The following is a 15,366-nucleotide window of genomic DNA, read 5'->3' on the forward strand; positions in this document are numbered from 1 at the left end:
AAAAATCAACTTCATAGGAAGTTTTATTATAAAATATCTTTATGTAGCGTAATTTTGAGAACAAATATTCAATCTGTTCGTTTTGAAAACAGCTCAGGCATCTTAACTATTTAACTTTGCCTCACATTCCCTTACTATAAAAGATGGAGAAAATTATACACATGAAAAATGGTGCATCATTGCATGTCATTGTATATAAGAATGTATTCAAATTTTAATCAAATGATATTTAATAATATCTAATTTTTTGTCGAATTAAAAATCAATAATTAAAAGAGTAAGTTGTAAACTGTGCAATGTAATCATATGTAAAACTAGCTGCGTTGCCCGGCTTTGCCCGGTCTACCTTGAAAAAAAAAACATTGCGTCAAGTGAAGTATCTTCAGTAACCAGGATTAAATGAAAGAAAAAAAAACATCATGCAAAATTTTCTCGCCAAACAATGACAACGGATACTAAAATAATTTTAAGGAAATAAAATAAAATGAGAAAGATGGATTTACAAGGCGTAACCATGGAAACACAAAATAAGTTTAAGAATTAAAAATGAGAAAGATGGAAATAAACAATGGATTTAAAAAGCGTTGCCGTGGAAACGCAAAATAAAATGGTTAAAAAGTTGAATAGAGAACAGATTTTTGAACTTCATTTAATTCGTTTGTAACTTTTTTTCTAATGGAGATAAAGGGTTAAACCTCCGACCTTAGGTCGAGTTAGATCTGAAGTAAAAAAAGCAGCTCTATCCAATGCTGTCAAAAAGAAAACTGGGACAATTCCTTCACTTTTTATTGATGGATTTAATGAAGAACGTAGTGCCTAAATTTTAGCTAAGCCTAAAAAAATTCGAGCTAAAAACGTAAAAAACTCCCTCCGCAATTAAGTTAGAGCATTGGAACAAATTGCGTAGAACGCGAAAAATTCCTACCTTTCCAACGATATATAATATTATTATTTGCGAGTAATTTTTCACCCCCATATTCGGGAATTTATGCGAAAATTGGGCCTAAATTGGAATAAAATAAGAACTATTCATCGAAATGTTTTCGAACTGGTCGGCAAATCTTCTCAGGACTTAAAGGAACAAACTGTGAAAATTTCAGCAAAATCGACCGGGTAGTTCTCGAGTTTTGCGAGTTCAAACACACGGACGCTTTTTGGAGACATCATTTTATACTGTGTAGAGATTAGAAAGAATAAAAAAAAAAAAAAAACTGCAAAAAAAAAAAAAAAAATCATCCAATGTTGAATTGAGGCTATCAAAACATAAACTTTGGACATGATCCTTTAATATTTCATTCACTTTTACGAACTTGGCAAATTATTTGTTTTGTAAACTTCATGTTAAAATAACGTCATATGCAGAAAATTACATTTTGTAACTTTATTTTTTGTTAACAAATGATTTCATTATAGTTTCTTGTTCAAGGCATGCCTAAAAAATCATTTTGAAGAATACTTTTTCCTCCGATTAATTGGCAGTACTTGGCCGTTATAGATAGTCGGCAAATTGGCCAATTAATCGGCGCATCCCTAATGTATAGTCATCCTGATTTCTCTAATATATCTTCACTCTACAGAATCCCGATTTATTGTCGAAGTTTAATTTCAAAAATGATGTGAAATTTTAAGTGAAATCTTTTGAATCTCGAATAAATTTTTATAATTTCTATATTGTATATTAAAAATTAATTTTGTGGAAACAGAAAATTCGCTAATATTGTCCTTGGTGATACACTGCGATAGATAGATTTAAAAACTTCCTTTTGTGAATACCACTATTCATTATTTGTTTCACTTATTGTTCAAGTATTAAAAGTTCAATTTCACAAATTTTTGACAACAGTGCATGAAATGCATAGAACTTCATTTTCCCATTCTAAATACTATATTGAAAAATTTTAGAAAAAGATCGGACCTTTTGATTAAAATGAAGAGTGCTTTGTATAAACTATTTTAATTCTCCATTTTGAACTATATTGAAACATTTTTAAAATGGCTTACTAAAAAGAAATAAAATATTTCATTTTAGTTAAAACACGAACTTATTTTATGTTTATTTATCAAGACAAACAGAATTAAAACTTTTTGACACTGTAAATAACTTGCCTTGTAATAATTAAATCAGTTTTACAAAACTGTTTCGGTAATATTTTCTGTAGATTCTTTCTTTCAAGGATTCTGAATTTTTCAGTTTTTTTTCTTTACAAACTTATTTTGTAATTATGTACTTTAATATCTTCTTTAAACATGAAAATGAAAACTTCAATAATGTTCCTCCCTCTTCATTGTTTATTTAAGGTGTTTAAATAATGATTCGAATGGGAATAAATCGGTTCATTAAACAAATCGTTTGTTATGAAATCGAGATGCATTTTTGTGCCAACCTAAGAGGGATATATTATTTTAAATACTGGAGTTCCATATTAATAAACTCCTCGGTATCTTGAGCGAAGCAGATTCCCCTAACTAGATTGTTTTGCCGTCTAGACCCCTGTCGAAGGTGAGGAGGAATAGAGCTTTTTTCGGACCGCGTTTTCTCCCTCTGCGGTCATTCCACCTTACTTATACAGTCGAGTTCCAACTTACGCGACGGATGCGTTCCAAGACTCCTCGCGTAAGTCGGAATTTCGCGTTGTGGAAAAATATGTGCATATAATTTTTTTAAAGCATACGAAATACTTATTAACACCCCTCAAACTGCTCTAAAGCATTCCTTAACTACACACTACAGTTTCTTGCATAAAGAACTGAACGTTTACTGTATTTAAAAATAAAAAACTAATTCAACATGAAATACTTTAAAATGAAAAAAAAAATAATGACGAATGGAAATGAAAGACGTAAAATTAAAATGAAAACTATAATATTACAGTAGATACAGTAACAATATTTAAGAGTTAAAAAATGAAGATAGTGATGATTTATGCGCCATGATCAGATCGTTATTCTTATCTAATAGTACATTTTTAAATACATTTGCTTCGGCTTTACGACGTTTCAATTTGTGGCAACATCTCCTCTTCCTGATCTCTTTATTCATCCACAATACAAGAGCAGCTTCCATTTTCAAAATATTTACTTTTCAAGACGCATCAATATTGAAACTAAGTTCTAAACTTTTACGGATATCTTTTAGCTTTGACTTTTAATTGTACGTATGGAAGATTCACTCATACTTTTTGTCGTGCTACCGTCGAAGTTTTGTAGTTGTTTAAGCATATCGAAAATTTTAGCGTTATTTATTTATTTATTTATTTATTTATTTATTTTTTTATCAGACACCTTCTTTTTCTTCCCATCTTCACAAACTTTAGATGAAGGTGACACTAAGGTTCCATTTATATTTCAACAACTTTTATATTTAAAATGAAAAAACAAATAAATGAAGATGATGAGTGGTTATTTAATGCAGTTGACTACTTTGGTGTCGGAACTTTGACTGTCAGTGATGCTGAAAGGGATGCAATAACATTCACGAAATTAGTATTTAGTCGCCAATAACGAAACTGATACTTCCTTCCAAAAAAATTCGTGTTGTGGGCAAAAAAATCGCGTTAGCTCTAAAATTCGTTACTCGTGAAAAATTCGCGTTATAGCCATTTCGCGTAAGTCGAATCGCGTTGTAGTGGGAGTCGACTGTAGTTCAGTGCTTCTCCCTTCCCCTGTGCACGTCCCTTTAAGTGGGTCGTTCTTGGTTTTACCTACTTCAGCCACCATCAACCAGAGAGGACAACTCCTCTTATTGTTCGTTTGAACTGCGAATTGGTGAAAATCGAAATTCAGTTTTTATTTTCAAACTACTAGAGTTAAAGGTTTAAATACCTGCACGTTTAAACCTTGTTATCAATTAAGACGAAAAATATTTCAGAACTGAAACAGGAAACCATTTAAAGTTTTTCCCGAAGCAATGTTTATTTTATCTCTCCAAAAGCTCCATCTGAGATCTAAAAGGAAAGAAGGGAAAAGTTTATTGAAGAAACTATCGAAATTTTGCGAAGTTCGATCCATTAGTTGCATAATGCTTTTTAAAAACAAAGAGAAAATCTCAATTGTGTTACTCGATTCTTATCAACAATTGTTCTCAGCACTCTCTTCCAAACTCATTAAATTTTTCAATACGGAATCGATTCTTTGTACTTTCTTTTTTAAACTATAATCCGCTGGTTAAGGTAAGTGTTTTATCTGCTTCCTTCGAATAATTCTTAACATAAAATTAGCAGGCTAGCTTTGGTAAATATCGAATTGAATGACAGGAAATCAATGAATAGTTTCTTTTGTAAAATTGCGTATCTGTTTCGAATTTATAAATTCGCTAACTTAAGAATTCACATACAATTACTTTAATGTAATGGATATTAATTTCGACTTTAATGAAGAATTTTTAAGAGATAAATAATTTTAGGCGCCGATTTGAGTGAAATTATTTGTTTTTATCCATTAAACATTTTATCTCTATAGAATGAAACAAAAGTAATATTTTTAAACTGTGGCTGGAACTGCCGTGGGTCCAAAAGACGCCATAGCACCTAAAGGTTTGAAAATTGGTATAAAATTGCTTCGGATTCCACGGATTTCTGCCTTGGGAAGGTTTTTTTTATTTTAAATTACAAAGAAAAATATTTTAAAGGTTTTTTAAAACTGAAATTTTGCATAAATTTACAGTTAAAGAGCTGAAAGATTTCCCACATCCCTTGACATTCTGTGTCATTTGAAAGAACGTTTTCTTCTGCACAAGATTAGGCGTGTTCCAATTTCTTCAAATAATTAGGACAGGAGATATAAGGCATTCTACTTGAGTGTAAGTCCTGCCAAACTCAATTTAAGTCCTGGGCTAAAGCGCAAAACCTTACTGGAAGATACGAATTTGCAAACGAGTTGGTTATACTCAGGTGACCCCTTAGTACTTATAGGTGGGAAATTTGGCACAAGTTAGTTTTCACCTCAGTGGAGGGGTGCTTTTCGAAACGTTTAAAAATAATTTTCTTTTCAATATTTTCTTCAAGTTCTTTTTCTTTCAGACAGGAAGCGGTATTTTAATATTGTTTTAGTTATAAAAAAAACTCTAAGTTCTATTTTTCACGGTAGACAGAGAGCAAGATTCATTGAATTTTAGTTAAGCACATTTGGTTTTTAATAGTTTAACCATGATTAAATCATTCACTAATATAAATAGTACGCAAAACTTTTCAAAACCTCGTAGTTTCCCATTCCGTTTCCCTTTCTAAGTATATTATAAAGTTTCTATCTTCAATCTTGATATATAAAATACTAGAAATGAAAGAAATATATGGGTTGTGAAACGCCGAACCGGGGTTTTAAATAGAAACAAATTTAAACAGTCTTGTGAAAACATCATCGACCATAGCATTCTAATACGTAAGCTGTTGAATAAGTAATAAGACTAATTTTACTGTCACAAAACCACTCATCGGAATATTAATTTCTGTGGCATGAGAAATGTATGTTATCTGTAAACAAAAGCGCTGATAGTTGGCGCGTACAGACTTATGTTCCTCAGTATCACGTGATTGAATTGAAACCTGTTGGCGGGCGCCTACGAGAAATAAAACTAATTTTACTGCCACAAAACCACTCATCGGAATGTTAATTTCTGTGGCATGAGAAATGTCTGTTGTCTGTATTAACAAAACCTATCGATAGTTGGTGCATACAAACTCATGTTTCTGAGCATCCGTGATTGAATTGAAGCCTGTTGGCGAGTGCCAACAAGACGTAGCTAGTTGGAATGGAAAATGGAAGCGTCGTGGGAACAAAGTTATGCGATTAAAGTTTGTTTTCGTCTGCAAAAATCAGCATCGGAGAACTTTGATATGTTACGTGAAGTTTTCAACGATGAAGCAAAGTTTATAGTCAGTACTTTTTTCTGTTAAAGAGCTTTTAATGAAGGCAAGCAGAATATGGAAGATATTGAGCGTGAGGGACACCCTTCACCGTCCACCACAGAGACAATGATTAACACTGCTGCTATTATTATCAAGGGGAATCTTAGAATTATTTTACATCAGTAAGTTCTGGCTGTTTCCTCAACTTAAGAAACCATTACGAGGTAAACATTTTGAAAGCAACAAAGCATGTCTAAACTCTACGGAGGAGGTTTTGAAATAGCTCTCACAAACTTAACGTTCACAAGTTTTTAAGAAGTGGACAGAACGTTAAAATAAATGCCTTTAGTCCCGCTGAAGTTATTCCTAGAAAAAAAAACCATGTAAATCATGACGATTAAAGATGTTCTGTGTTTTTTATAAATTTAGTCTTATTGCTTATTGAACAGCCCTCGTAGATTAAAAACCTATGAATAAAGTTTGATTTTATCAAAACTAAACAAATTACTTTAATCGGAATCAAGAAACAGGTATACAATTGTTTTGGTTTACGAATTGGTTTTAATTTTGAACCATATGATTCAATGTCAACTTCATAGCTGGTGAGAAGTTAAGAGAATAGTTTCTTTCCTATTCTAGGCAATGTATTAATGATAGAAGGGAAGTATGACATTCTTTCCGTTTACAAAACTACTTAAAGTATATTATATTCATTTATTCAGATTGGTTATCCTTAGCTTGAGGAATTCTTTTTGCACTCCCCCCTTCCCCGTCGCGATTCTCATTAAAATATATGGAATGCCACTATTAGATCAATTAAAAATAATTTATTTACGGTTTGAAGGTTTTTTTTTTTGAAATTTCAAGATGAAAACTATCCCGTTTTCTTTTGAACGTCACTGGGTGTTTGTTCAAAAACTTTTAGTGTGAAGAAAATTAAATTAAACTATTAATTAATTATTTAAGTATTAAATAGCATAATGAGAAGGTGTTTTGAAACATACCTTAAAATATAATTTTGTTTAAACGCATAGTTTCAAAAAAAAAAAAAAAAATGCCAGTATTTAACTGAGACAGCACAGTCACAGTTATGGTTTGAAGGTTTTTTTTTTTTGAAATTTCAAGATGAAAACTATCCCGTTTTCTTTTGAACGTCACTGGGTGTTTGTTCAAAAACTTTTAGTGTGAAGAAAATTAAATTAAACTATTAATTAATTATTTAAGTATTAAATAGCATAATGAGAAGGTGTTTTGAAACATACCTTAAAATATAATTTTGTTTAAACGCATAGTTTCAAAAAAAAAAAAAAAAAATGCCAGTATTTAACTGAGACAGCACAGTCACAGTTATGATTCTTCATAAATTTACTTCAAAGTTTTGGAAACGATTACTTTTACATGGTAGCAAGAAAAATTTGCGACTTGCGAAATTTTCAGGATGTTAACATCATCTTAGTACTGCTAGAAAGCTTTGAAGTAGAGAGTTTTTTCGTGAATAAAAAAAGTTGAAAAAAGTTGTTTAAGTCTGATTAGTCAGATATCATAAGATAGCTTTCCCAACAGCTCAAATAACCATCAAAGATCATTGAAATTTCCCGACGAAATAAAACTTTCAACGTTTTCAAAGTTCGGGACAAATTATACCCCTATTGAAACTCTTAGTGTTTCTTTTTATTCTTCGCGTAAGCATATAAAAATCATTGGTTCTCTAGAGTAGCACTTAAAAGAGGACATCAAAGACTTTTGTACTGCAATAAGTAGGCGCAGAACTCTTTTAGACATTCCTCTGTGCTGTCTAAAATCAAAGGGAAATTTGTCCTCGTTTAGAAATCGTTATTTCAAAAAGCGTCATTTCGAAACTTTGTATTTGGAGGAAGTCTCGTTAAATAATATTGATTTCTTAATTTTAATAATTGTGTCTGGATGATACATAAATGTTCGTGAAATGATGGAAACATCTTTTACTGCAACAGCTTCATATATGTATTATAATTCTAGAAAGTCGTCCGTCATGGTATGACGGGTGAAAATTGCTTCAACATTTGAACGAAGCCTGTTTGGTGATTTTTTGATAATTGAAATTTTAACCCCAACTCCGGTGTATGAACCCTAAACTCCAGTAGAGAGCGTTCATTGTTCATTCATCTGAAATGACACAGTCTTACCAGTAAAACTGTTACCGGATTAAGTTCAGTATTGCCACAATAAAGCCTTTTCCTGCATGTTTAACATTACCAAAACACATTATCAAATTATCATGTCGTGACACGAATTTCTTTGTTGATGATGTCAGGAGCGTTACACGATCATTGGCTATCATACATATAAGGATTTCTTTAATTTTTGTTATTGACAGCAAGCTGTTATGAATCTGAGTTTTTTCCCTTGCATGGTACATCTTCAATTTCACAGAATTTCAAAAATGACAAATATTCTCAATTTTTTCAGTTAGTAGCAATATACAGGGTGTGTCAAAATGCCCTTCACCCCCCCCCCCCCAACTCCGAACTCTCTCGCTCATAACGTTGTCCGTCAAAAAGAAAAAAAAAAAAAAAAAGGCTGAAGACTCCTTTGTGGACGTCCTTTTCAAAAAGTTTCAAGAGGAGAACCCTGAATCAAATTGAATCTATTTAACTTCCCAACATTTTTGGAAACTTACGGCACCAAAAATTACTTGCTATTGCGTTTTTTAAACTTCGGCATCGGAACATTTCCAGAAAGCTCCCGAACGTTCCCCAATTCTCTTTAACGTCATCAATGATAGACTAAAATTGATTTCAAGTTTGAAAATAATTCGGGAGGAAAATCCAGTCGTTGTTGGAGTTAAGGGAGGCCCTTACACCACTAGATACAGACTACATTTACGTGTTTTTTAGTTTAGTTGAAAAACTCTCCGTACAGCGCCCCTGAACCTTCTCCAATGTCTTCACGTATCCAAAGATAGCCTAAAATTGCTTTTTTAACACTTCAATTTCGTAAAATTCATTTGAGAAGTCTCGACCCCCCAACGTCGCCAAAGAAAGCAAAAAATTGAGTTTAATTAAAAATATATATTTGGAGGGAGCTCTAAGCCTCTTCTCCATAAGCGTTACTAAAAATTGCTTAAAATTTCGAATTTTGACTTAACTTTTGAAATTTTTCGTTGGGGCTCGGAATTCCTTTTTTTTCTTATGGAAGAAAAATATGAAGGAAAAAAGTTTTTTCCCCTTCTTTATTAAAATCTTATTAAAGTACTTTTGACTCTTTAATGTATTAACTATTTCCCATCAAAAAGGTGGCAGAAAGTGTAGTTACGCCGCTGATTGTACAAGGTGACGCAAAAGTAATGTCATACTTTGAATTGACTGTCATTTCGTTATAAACGGAAAAAAAGAGCTCTGTTTTCATCAAAATTTTATTTGAAAGTGTAAAATTGGTGACATTACTCGGGGAGAAAAATGTATCGCTTAAATGGCTACCTCCCGAATTGATGCATAATTGCGCTCGTTTTACGGTTTTTCAACTGTTGCTCGAAAAACATCTGGCATCTTGTTGTGACTAACCCCTTAATTGAGCACATGGAACATGACGACGGGGAAAACGATGACGAAATTCACGTTGCGTTAAAGCAACAGATTTAAAATTTGTCAAATACTGTTTGACCACGGATTGTATGTAATTTGGCAAGCGGCCAAGTTAAGACGATTCCATTTGAATGACTCTAGCGGAGAAGAAGGAAAAATATAGCGATGGGGTTTCGATGCACGCATTGCCTGATCCCACTAGGGCCTATTATTTTATTGTCATAATTGAGGTGAAAATGATTAGAAACAAAATGAGTTTCTATGGAAACAATAAAAATAAAATAAAATGGTTTTTATTTCGTTCGGAAATGTAAAACCATAACGGCAAGCTTTAAAGTATGTTGCAAACAAAATAAATCAATTATTTTATTTAATGAGAATATAGATCAAACTTAGTGTTGACTTAAAAATTATTGCAGTGAATAATTTGTCATTTACAAAAAACTGAGTAGAAATAATTAAGAGGCAAACGTGCATATCTATAGCACAGAAACGACCATCCCTAAAAGGTAATAGACGTATCCATTTCCGCCTGTAAACCGGATATTAGCCTTTCTATGCAATCGATGGTCAGACAGTAAACCGTAACAATAAATCCACGTTCTTGAGGTCTGTATCGCTTCATGGCTTGTTGACAACCAATTCATTATATACAAATATCAAAACATAGTGACATTTGGCGTCATCTGCGGAAATGGCGCGGAATTCAAATCATGACATTACTTTTGCATCACCCTGTATGTCCGTGCCCACTTTGCCACGAGATTTACGCCAAAGTATCACAATCGCATTTGTTACCATTGTTTGCGACACGTTACGGCAAGCGAAATACAAGTTATCGAGATGTGTCACATTACGAGAGTTCCACATAACGAACATTTGTGAAACAAAACCTGTAATGTTTTTTCTCTTGTTAAGTGAAGTTGCTGCTGTATTGGTAATATCTTTGCTTTGAGAAGTCTCACAAAACCCGGAGAGAATTGTCTTATTTGCTATTCACACTATGTGTAGCAAAATAAGCTAACGTTGTGCATTTCTTTCGCTGACTTCTAGAAATTCATGATTGTATAGCTAACGAGGCTCTGATACGTATAGCCAGAGCAACCATTTTTGAAAATCCAGAATCGTAGCAGCATTTTGCAGTTGGGGGGGGGGGGAGGCGTGGCCGCTGCCGCCGATTTAAACAGAGATTAATTTTAAACAGTATAAGGAACAAAAACAATGATACTTAACTTTCGTTAGGTATCATTGACTTGATTTATTTATCACTTTTAAGTATGATACAGAAAATACACTCCTGTTTGAAAATTGCAACACCATGAAGGACGCATCATAGTTGAATGAAATTTAATGCACAGTTGAGTGGTAATGGTACAAATAAATGATTACATTTTCAAACCAAACAAACAATAAAACGAGATAGAAATTAGTATTTTGTGTGGCCACCACGTGCCGCAATAGGAGCTGCTACACGACTCGGCAGGGAGTGAAACATAGTTTCAATAGCTGCCTACGGAACAGTATTCCATATTGTTTGTATGCGCAACCAAAGTTCGTCTGTCGAAGCAACAGGACGAGGATCATGAGCGAGACGCCGCCCAACCTGCACCTGCTGCGAATCAAGGTAGGATTTGACATGATCTGGCGACATGTTAACCGGCGTTATCCTGCTGGAATACAGTCTCTGGCAATCCTTGCAGGAAAGGAATAGCTTGGGGCTGTAAAACTTTGTTTATGTATCGGGTATTGTTCAAATTGTCCACAATTCATAGCAATTATGATCCTCCGTGATATGTTATGGGACCCCAGACCATTACACCGAGTGTTCGTCCACTGTGGCGTTCGAAATGCATTCCGGAATATGCCATTTACCGGCATAGCGCCTGACACGAATTCGGCCATCATGGTGCCACAAATTGAAGCGAGATTCGTCAGAAAAGACGACCTGCTGACAATCAGCACGCCAGCTCCTATGCACATTGGCCCATTGCGCCGCAGGTGGCGATGGTTTTGCGTGAGAGGAATCCTGTATAAAGGAATACTTGCGCCCAGCCCACGCTGCAGCAGACGTCTCCGAATTGATGAAGCACACAATGAAACACCCGTAGCTGTTGACCACTGTGCTGCCCATTGTCCAGAAGAAGCTGTGCGGTCCGTCAGCGCCATATGCACCAGGTGTCTGTCATCGTGAGCTGACGTCACATTTCGGGTCCAATCCCGGATTTCCGAGCTGTCTGACCCTCGTCCGTCCACTGCTTCCAAACACGCTTGATTGTGCTGCTGTTACGCTGCACACGAGCGGCTTCTGCACGATAAGACAATCCTGCTTTACGAAGGCAGACGATTCTGCCCCGTTCAAACTCCGAAATTTGCTCAAATTTCGCTTTCTTTCGTCGAAGAGACATAATAAAGATTCAGTTAACGTTTACTGTAGCATATAACCACCGATAATCATACACTCCTCTCTTCATCCGTCTATTTATATTCGGTTCGATCCGCCGTTCGGATGGCGCTTCTCAGCATACGCATGCGCTACTACTAGGCTGCAATTCTAATAATCTGCATATCGTGTCCTACTTTACATTTCCTGCAATTTCCAGTTCACTCGCGTAAGTCCTCCCTGGTGTGGCAATTTTCACAGACAGGAATGTATTAATATGGTTTTTTTTTTTTTAAAGTTTATTCTTCATGGATTTTTTTTCAGTTTTTCCGCTTTTTTGATTCAATGATTGGATCAGCGTCGCAATCTAAAAACCGATCCATCTTTACACCATGCAACTTTCGGAGAGCGATGCTTGTTGCAGAGGCCGTCAGCACACGTGTAGAAGTTTGATTTTCTAAACTTACCGGTTTAGTTTTCATGCTGTTTTTTTTTTTTTTTTCCTTTTTCTTTCTTTTCTTTTTTTTTGTGTGTGTTTTTGGGATTATAAATTAAAAAATCCGAAAATCGTTGTTTTTAACCCACTTTCGTAGTGTCGTAGTTTGAAGCTGTAATTCGTAGAAACTACGATTTTTTCGTAGCTGTTGGCAGCTCTGCGTATAGATCTGACATTGACAATGATGATCTGTTTTTGAGGAGTTAAGTGAAAAAGGGACGCGTTATTGACACGGATTTGGATTCTGATACTCATGCAACACGACTACGAAATTAACCCAACACAAGTCCGCGCCAATTACCCTTACCTACTGCAGTAGAACTTTATTAATATATAAATATAATAGCGAATGATCGAGCAACGCTCCTGGCGTCATCAACAATGAAACTCGCAATGATATGTTTTGGTAATGTTGAACATGCAGGGAAGTGTTTTATTTTGACGAGGCTGAACTGGATCCGGTATCTTAACCGTTTTACTAGTATGACGCATTTTAGAAGAATGAAAAAACAAAAAGGTGGTAAACAATGAACGCTATCTACTGCAGTTTAGGGTTTATCCACTGGAGTTATGGTTGAAATTTCAACTATCAAAATATCACCAGACAATTCCTTTGTTCAAATGTAGAAGCAATTTTTACCCGTCATACTTTGACGGGCGATTTTCTAGTTTGTAAATTAGTCACTGTAAAATTTTAAACTTCACGACGCTTTTCAATTAAAAAAATAAGCGTTTTTATTGATTTTCTCCACCAAAGCGCGAAAACTTTTTTCTTTGAGAAGTTATGAAACGTATTAAATATCCCTAATTTATTTTCCAGGCGCAGGAAATTATATTTTAAACGAGATAAGTGCAAACAAATAATCAAAAGCCCTCTCTAAGCATTAATGGCTTTCTAATTTCCCTGTGGGGTGTTCTTAATGAAATTTAAAGACATCGTTAACCACTTAGCTGCCTCTGAAGAGATTTGCTTTTAATGGTTATAAACATAAAATCAGCAACTATACACATAAAAAGATTTTCTAAGAAAGGTTTTTAAAATACAGAATGGTGCTTATAAGCGTGCAAAAATAATTTTATTATTATTATTATTATGTGACTTTAAAAGCAGCTAAAGAAGCTCTTTCAGAACTAAACGAACCAATTTTCCGTCTCTCGCTGCTAATTTATTCAAGTTCAGCTCCACATTGTATCATATATACCTTTTTATCCATCAAAAAAGCACCCGTATAGGTAAAGCGGTATATGTTCGTGTGCTTCCTACACTAAAGTCAACAGTTTAGGTCGGAATTTTCCTAAGTTTTGTGCGCAAATGCTTTCATTCAGAGACGGCCATAGAAGAGTGCATGAAAATTAAGAAAAAGTTATACTATTTCTATTTCAACGAAGTTATAATATTGTTTTAAATTTTGTACCATAGATAAGTCCACAAATACTGCCTCAGTGGAATTGATTTGTTTTTTTTAACGGTAGTTAAGGGTTTGCTTCATTGTCAATTGAAGTAGCGAATTACTTGGCCATATATTGTCCAGCTTTTTTTTTTTTTTTTTTGAGCAATCACGATTGCTTATTCTCATTTGACTGTTTTGAACTCCTATTATTTTATTTTCCCACCAGCACCACTGTCGCGTTGACTGGCCTCACGATGCTGCTCCTCTAGTGAACAGCGTCTCCAGGTTGCGTCCATATCCTACACACACACGCCTACACACACACACATACACACACTCATGCCTGCGCACAGACACAAACACACACTCATGCCTGCGCACAGATACAAACACACACTTCTACACACACACAAACACATACACACACTCATGCCTCCACACAAACACATATGCCTGCATACACACACACGTGCGTACACACACAGCACTGCATACACAACACGCACACGCATGCATACATACACACACGCACCCACACACATGCGCTTACACAAACACACGCGCATACATACACACACACGCTCATGATTACGAAAAACATAATTTGAATTCAAGATGCCAAAAATTCAAAATAATATAATTTTTTTTTAATAAACTAAATGCCTAAGTTTTTTTTTTTTCCTGTCGCTGTTTATATGATTTATTGACAAGCTAGCGACAAAATACAATGCTGAATCCAATCTCAGTTTGGCGATATTTTACACGACTCCCGTAGAACTAATGTTGTAATGGCCGTCAGCTATAAGGGGCCATTCATTAATTACGTAAGAATCCCGAAGGGAAGGGGGAGGAAAAATCTCTACACACCCTTACTTGGGGGTGGGGCAAGGTCAGACCCATTCTTACGTAATATTTTCCAAGTAGATAATTTATATTAAAAATCGCGCGGTCAAGTGGTTCGGCAGGTTTCATATTTCATTTGCTTCTGAAGGGTGAAAAACGTATAAGAATGAGCTGTTTTTTAATCATTTTTCAAATAATAAATAGTGTAAAATATAATAAAAGAATCACACTGCTTATGGCATATCTTACTTTTAATGAGTATCACATCATACAGGGGCGGCATTTCAGCATTTCATTTGGGGGGTCGAGTTTCTTAAATATGTATTACCACAGAGCGGTAACAAACACACATTAGCTAACAGTAGGCTTGTCAGACGTCCCGGTTTTCAGACAAAATTCTGGCGTCCTGACCGGTTTACTTCACGTCCCGTAAAAAGACAAATTTTTAAAAATTTTATTTTTATAATTTATTTTTAAAAATAACTAACTGTGAAGGAATATTTAGGATAATTACTTTATCATTTGTAACAGTCACTTGAAAATTGATACCGGATTAGCTTGTGAGGATTTTTACAAGATTGAAACCAGAAAAGACTAAAAAAGCCCTATAAAATGAAAAGTATATCTAAATATTGTTCATTTTTTTTGTTCCTCATTCAAAGTGTTTTTAAATTGAAATAAAATGTAAATATTTACATCTTATTTCAGTTTAAAAAATATTTACATTAAATATTTACATCTTAGAAAGTGAAATATTCAAATCTTATCCACTTACGTCATTTTTCATAACTCCTGTTTTAAGTTTATAATTAGTAACCATTTATTCATAACATTAAGAATAAACTGCCCT

Source organism: Uloborus diversus, chromosome 6 (genome assembly GCF_026930045.1).
Source record: "Uloborus diversus isolate 005 chromosome 6, Udiv.v.3.1, whole genome shotgun sequence".
Lineage (NCBI taxonomy): Eukaryota > Metazoa > Arthropoda > Arachnida > Araneae > Uloboridae > Uloborus > Uloborus diversus.